Here is a 7,694-nt window from a genome sequence, read left to right as displayed (position 1 = left end):
AATCAAACCACTTTTTTGGAGTGGATTTTAGTTTTAAAAAAAAATGTTTCCTAAATGTGGACTTCCATTTTCCTACATTCAGAGAATGCTGCTAAGAAAATGATTTTTTTTTTAAATTAGCTTTCATGAAGAGGTCTTCCTACTTGTATAAATAGAATACAAAAGTATAATTAGCAAAATAAATATGACAAGTCAATTTTTTGCGTCAGTAGGCCAACCATAACATGATATTCAACCTCACTCTCTATCTCTCTACCTCCCTCCCTCCCTCACTCCCTGTCCCCCTCTTTTCTCTCTCTCTCTCTCTCTCTCTCTCTCTCTTTCGCTGTCCAGTCTTCTCTTTATCAGCCTTTCCAACTCTTTTCCCACTCTCTTTCCCTTTATCTCTCGTTGTCTATCTTCTATCTTTCTTTTACTTCCATTCTCTTTCTTTTCACTATATCTTGCTTGCTCTTTCTCCATCTTTTATCATCTCTATTTCTTTTTTCATCAATTTCAACAATTATTCTAAAGGGCAACAATATTGTTTTCTCCGGATTATACCCTTCTCTTTGTCTCTTTTGAATGCACTCCTCATCCTCCATTTTACGGCCCATACTTTCGACTGCAAAGTATTATACGGTCACTACTCAATAACTGCTCTTGCAGGTCCAATTTGTATGATTTCAATGAGATTTTATTTGACGATCTTCAGTAAGAATCTTTTAGCGTATTATATTTCTAGATCATCATTTTATCCACGTTCTTTTTTTCATCAGGCCACGTCGAAAGCATCGATTCGAAGTAATATGCGGGACTATAAAGACGATGAGAAAAGAATCTGGGAGAGGGTAATAGCATTTTCCATTCCATGACGACGTCAGTTGTTATTGGGCCTGGTGATTGGTCAATTCGTTCCATCATGTGACACAGTAGAGTAGTTCGATCTTATCAAAGCCCTTTACATACCGTCTCCGGCACCAGCACCTTTACGATAAATAAATGAACAAAACAGATTTAAAAGTAACAAATAAGTAGTACAAAATTGACTGTATATAATAAACAACAAATCAACACAACATTTACAGTGCGCCATGAATCTTGTCAACTAGTAGTCCTGTAGAAATTTTTCAGACCTGGAAAAGTTGATAAGTACAAGGTTTTTTTGTTGATTCATGTTCTAGATGGGTATTGAAGTAAATTCAGCTTAGTTGCCAGCTCGGCAACCTTGAGCAACTTTTTTGTAGCCTAATTAGCATAATCATCTAATTATCATATGTGCAATATGTAATGATGTTGCTAATCTCAATCCAGGAAGCCTGAAAACATGGGGAATACGACTTTTCAAGGGTTTTCTATGACAAGGAATTCATTTATGACACCAATTTTTTATTTTTAAGTAATACAATTGTCTTAAATAGCATAATTAGCATAATATGTACAATATATAGACTTCATTGTCATTGTTTATCTATAAAGCCTAAAAATGGTGCAATGCAACATTGAAACTCGCTTTAGAAAGATTAATCATTAATTCATGAGAAGATATTCCATGTATATGTAGTATAATTCTATGATGTCATAGAAAACCCTTGAAAAGTCATATTATCCATGTTTTCAGGCTTCCTGGATTGAGATTAGCAACATTATTACATATTGCACATATGATAATTAGATGATTATGCTAATTAGGCTATAAAAAAGTTGCTCAAGGTTGCCGAGCTGGCAACCAAGCTGAATGTACTTCAATACCCATCTAGAACACGAATCAACAAAAAAACCTTGTACTTATCAACTTTTCCAGGTCATGTACATGGTCTATGGCACCGTCTACTGGACTATAGTCTGACGCACATTTCACGTGTCAAAATGATTATTAGTTGTTGGTTTGACACCCCCCCCCCCCCCTCCTTAGTATAAGACAATTCCGCATGCTATTTGCAAACCTGGTATAGGTTCATTATTGTGTAATGCGATATGATAGCTTATACTTCCCCTTAACAAAATAAATCATATGCACATTATTTACAACATTTATGGACAAACATTCTTCAACTTAGAGTGGCGTTTTATGAGGACAGTGGATGACCTCTAATTCCTGCACATGTCATGCATAAGTGAACACACGTGACCTTCCTTTGCGAGCTGCGAATTCTACGGGAGTAACATTACTATTTTGAGCGAATTTTTTCGCCGAAAGTGCTTAAAAAAGAAAAAGAAGCTTATCTTTACATTTTTTATGTTAACAATCCAATTATTCCATACGGATTTTACAGAATAATTATGATGATCTTTGTTGGGTTTTTTTTTTTTTTATGTTAACAATCCAATTATTCCATACGGATTTTACAGAATAATTATGATGATCTTTGTTGGTTTGTTTGTTTTACCTATCTGCTAAGAAAGCATGTGTTTGCTCGTAAGGAAGCAACCAGGACACAAACGGCTTAAATTCCTTTGTTGGGGATTTGGTAATAATGATTATTGCCCTACAAAAGGGCACGAGCGCATCGAATTTGTTTCGAACCCGGGACCTCCCGGTTACGAGACCACTGCTCTACCACTGATCAATTACGCCTCACTCTTTTAAAAGAATTTTCGGCAAACTGGCCAAGCTGCTTCATAGACATGATAGAACAGCCAGCTCAAAGCTGAAATGTCACAGGCAAATACCGATGAGTGAACGAAAATCACTTTGCCCCTTAAAAAAAAAAATTAAACCATTCGACAAAATAAAAACCACCACTCTCCTGTCCTGCTTTGTGGCTTTCCTAACAAATATTTCCTCCCTTTTTTCTAATCCTCAGTTATTGGGTCATAGGATATTTCAGTATATGACATCATGAATTTGGTTGTGACCAATGATTGGTCAATTTGATCCATCACGTGACGAAGTGTCGGGGTTCATTGACAAAACCCCTTTTTTTTGTCTCGCAAACGATCATCGATAAAATCAAAGACGATTTTTTTTTTTTCTGTTCTTTTTTAAAGTAATGTTATTAATCTTTTGGTCATCCCATTTTAATAGTACTTATACATAGTACTAGAATAATATAGACATTAATTTTAATTAATCCATTAAAAAAATGACTAACTCACCATTGCAGAAAACGATCTTATTGCTTTTTCTTGTGCACCAGCAGTCCTGTGAGTACATGGCACAGTCTAAAGCAGTGGGTAATAGATTAGAGAAATATCAATAGAGAATTAACGATACGAGAACATTCAGCAGGTTTTGTAGAAGTCAAAGCCAGGGGTATTTCGTCACCTGATGTCGACTTCAAACTTTTTCTGTGTCAATTTAAGATCAATGGTAAGATTGGATCGGGACACATTGCAGATTACATTAACTCGTAAAATAAGTACATCACTGTTATATAAGTGAGGTAAAATGTGTGTATCAAAGCCCCAATGCACTACTTGTAGCTGCTTGCTCCCTCTATATAGAAAACAATGCCTAAGCGGTGACCGTTGGTCCCCCATGATCCCCTTTTTCTTATGTTAATTGAGAGCTGAGTTGATGAGATAACCACCTGTCAGTGACGACGCTGGGTGGTCTAATCCCTCCTGGCCTGACTAGTACAGACGGGATTTAAGAGATCTCTTGACAGTGGCACGGCAGATTATATGTAGTATGTTTTTCCACTTTTTCGATCCAGCCACTGTAAAATATTTTCCGGTAAATGAGAGTCTAGATTTACGAACAATTAGTTTAAATATCATCTACCTTACAATCTAATTACATTTACATTTGGTTTATACTCACACTTGTATTTCTTCATGTTCCTTCCTCTCTTCTCAGCCATGAGGTATTCCTGCATTTCGGGGTCCCTCTTCATGAACGCGATGTCGGCTTGGGTGTCTTCATCGTCGAATTCCATCTCGGCGAGGGCGGCGACGATGACGACGGCGATGAGTACGACGAATAGAATCTTGGACATGTTGATGATGGTGATGTCGACGCGAAGAACCTGTAAAGTAATCTGAACAAACGTTGTTTTTTTTGTTTTTTTATTACAATTTTTTTTTTTAGTAGGCCTACAGCTAAGCTTCTTTCATCATATTTTGTATGTATGTGTATTTCGTGATGCGCTGGCATCAAAGGTGCAAAAATTAAGTGGAAGATTTAGACATGCGATAACTGTGATGATGATGATAATGATGATGTCGATGATAGTATTTTCAATAGTTATAATAATAATAATAATGATATTAATAATAACAATTATAATAATATAACTAATGATGATAGAAGGCGTTATATAATTGTGATGACGATAACATTAAATTTTTTTTAATTTTTTTAGAGCTTTCCAATGAGCTTTTGAAATTATTACCCCTGCTTTCGCTCGGCACAGGTAAGAGAGTACACTGCATCTAAAATATTAAAACTTATTACCTGCACCTGTATCGAGAGTGGAAAACGAAGATTAATGTATTGTCGAGAGAAATTAAAGGCCCACTGCACTACTTGTAGCTACTTGCGCCCTCTATATAAAAAACAATGCCTAATCGGTGACCATTTGTCCCCCATGATCCTCTTTTTCTTATGTTAACTGAGAGCTGAGTTGATGAGATAACCACCTGTCCAGTGACCTTGCAGGGCGGTCTAATCCCTCATGTAAACTACGGCAGATAAACTTTAATGTCGTTCTCGACAATCGAACCCATGACTTTCGCATATCTTGCAAAATGTTTAAACCATTCGGCAAGGATAGTAATATATATCAGATATCTGTTCATAATTATCGTTCCTTATCTGCAGAAGTATATTACTATTAATAGAATATGGAATCGGAGTGCAATATGGTACTTACCAGTCAGTGTAAGGCTTGGAAGACGATCTGATGAGACTAGAATGTAGATGTCTCTATTTATAACAATATTTCACTCTTAAAACAATCCTCATCTCCCGTCAAAATTTATGAAAAAACCCTGTTAATCTCTTGAGAATACCAGAACGTCGAATGCAGAAAGGTTGGGGTTTTTGTTCTCGAAAGAGAGGTGGAGCGAAACTAATTCCAACGGAATTGATGGTTTGATTGAAATTCAAGACGCGACGAATCGCAACAAGTTCTGAAAAATATGAATTTGGCACATTGTAGAGAAATTATATCAGTGACCGTGACTTCCCTGTCTTTTTCTGTTTAGATTTTTACTAATCAGTTGTCTGAGTCTGCAAAGCTAAGCTATCAATCAATTTTTCATTTGCTGTACTGTCTTTAAAGTGATTTACAAACTCTGCAGCTTGCACTTTTTGTGAATAGGTAAAAGCGTCGAACCAACCTTCAAATTGAACATAGTCCCCTGACGGTATTTACCTTTAAAAAGATTAATCCAGTACCACTGTCCCAGTTTAGAAAAGATTCGGGGGAGGGGGGGGGGGGTGACGTACCAATCATTTATGAAATTGGGACACATCAGTATTTCCCCTTCCCCTTGTCTGACCCCTGTACATAATTATAGTTGCACAACATCTTGATTGACATCAGACATATCTTAAATATATACAAATTTAAGGGAAGTAGTAGGCTGGTTTATAAGATAATCTTAATGTAACTATAAGAGCTATAGATATTAGTTAATATATACGGAGGCAAGGGAGCCACGAGCTTCCTTAAGGAAGGGGGAAATGGGGTTGGAGAAGGAAAGAGAAGTTGAGAAAGAAGGGGAGTAGCGTGTTAAAAGTATGACGCGACCACCCCTCTCCCCTGTTAAAACCCTCCTCCATTCTATCTTTTTTCATACACCGCGTAGGCGTTTAAAGCCCCGCCAATGGATATTCGCAACGCCACTTGAAATGGCGATGTTAGAGCTGCACCTACTTAAACATGTTAAAGATCCGTACTATACCATACCCTCCTCTATCTGTGTGTTTTACCAGTATCAAGAAATTACGAAAATAAATTGACATCAAACTGTTCATCTTGATATGATGTCTGGCCCTGTATTACAAAGAGTTGATTTCAATCGCAACTGTGTACATAAGAGATAGGAGATTGCAAACTTGCGGTTGATTGGAGGACTTGCGATTGATTTAGATCAATCGCAACTCTTTGTAAGATGGAGCCCAGAACTGCTCTAATATAATGCTCTGCTCTGCTATGATATAATATTGCATGTCTTTAAATCACGTTACAAAAAAATAGCTTGGGCTTGATGATGGCGATGATGATGTTGACGAGGATGATAGATCAATCATTATGTATACCCCTTTCTCTTTCTTTCTCTCTTTCTCTCTCTCTCTCTCTCTCTCTCTCTCTCTCTTATTTCTTACCCCTCTCGGCCATTTCTTTCTTTTTCCTCCAAGAAACACTAACAAACAGTCTACTCCATTTCTATTCTCTCTCTGTTTTTATAAGTCTCTCTCTCTCTCTCTCTTGCTTTTCATTTGATTCGCCTATCTATGTATGTCTCTCTCTGTATGTCTGTCTCTTTCTCTCTCTCCCTCTCTCATTGTTTCTATTTTTCTCTCTCTCTCTCTGTCTTTCTCATTATGCTCTTTACTTCACTTGATGTTTCCCTTTTCTCTCTTTCTGTCTCCCTTTCTCTGTCTCTCCTTTTTCTTACTCAATCATTCTCTAATTTAAGTATGTGTTCTTAATCATTGTCTTCTCATAAATTCACTTTCTCAACTCAAAATGGCCTGGAATACACAAAAACTAACGAAATCAAATCGATCTTGATTGTATCCAAATCGGTTTATTTCGTCTTACGACATCATAACCACTATGTGGGATCTCTGTCATTTTCCATCAAAAATATAAGGGTCTACGATGGGTTTGGGGGTCCTCTCAATGATGGTATCTAACTAAATATGATGAGAGGTTTTCACGCCGATTAATGACGTCATTGGGTGGTCGAGGTCATAGCCAGTAAGGTGTCAGGTGATCAGTCACGTGAACATTTACATGTTCTCTCCGCCGGCGATTCCTGCACGGGAGAAAAATTAGGGGTATCTAGTTGAAATATCAATTTCAGAGATAGTAAGCAGCAAATAAGGAGACTGCCCCTCCTAATGAAGTGCATTCTAAAATTGATTTATACATAATGTGGTGGCAAAAATTTGCGATCGTAATGAAAAATAATATAGGCGAAAATAAAAAATGATTTTCAAATTTGGGATATCTTAAGATGTAAGATGTGCACGATTTAAAGTCAGTCTATCAAATAGTTCCCGTGATTAGGAGAGTTTGGCCAACCCGGTTCTATATAGTGGGCCACAATAATTCATGGTGAATACAGTTTTGGTGGGCAAGTACGAAACAAAATAATATACGCTATGTTTTGCCAACTGACTGTAGCTAGGTTGCCAAAAAGGCTTTGAAAAGATGGCTCGCATGGTTGTCAGAGCCAATTCTATACACAGAGTTTGGCCAACCCGGTTCGAGTTGGACACAATATGGCAACTACTGCTTTGTTGGGCAAGCACAAAACAAAAGAATATACGCCATGCTGTGACCCAGTGAAACCAAGTTGGCCAAACTATGTGTATAGATGGCTCTGATTGGTGTTATTGTATAGGGCGCACTCACCGCTGCAGAAGACAATCTTGTCAGTCCTTCTTGAGCACCAGCAGTCCTGATCGAACATGGAGCAGTCTGTGGACCAGAGAATGAAACAATAATATAAAGGTAATGGCCAGTGAATCTAGAGAAATTAAAACCCGACACTGCATGGGCTAGATATTCTAAATTGGGTTTAACAAAGGAAGT

Source organism: Strongylocentrotus purpuratus, unplaced genomic scaffold, assembly GCF_000002235.5.
Source record: "Strongylocentrotus purpuratus isolate Spur 01 unplaced genomic scaffold, Spur_5.0 spur5_scaffold_3, whole genome shotgun sequence".
Taxonomy (NCBI): Eukaryota; Metazoa; Echinodermata; class Echinoidea; order Camarodonta; family Strongylocentrotidae; genus Strongylocentrotus; species Strongylocentrotus purpuratus.
Note: the sequence above shows the minus strand (reverse complement) of the source record.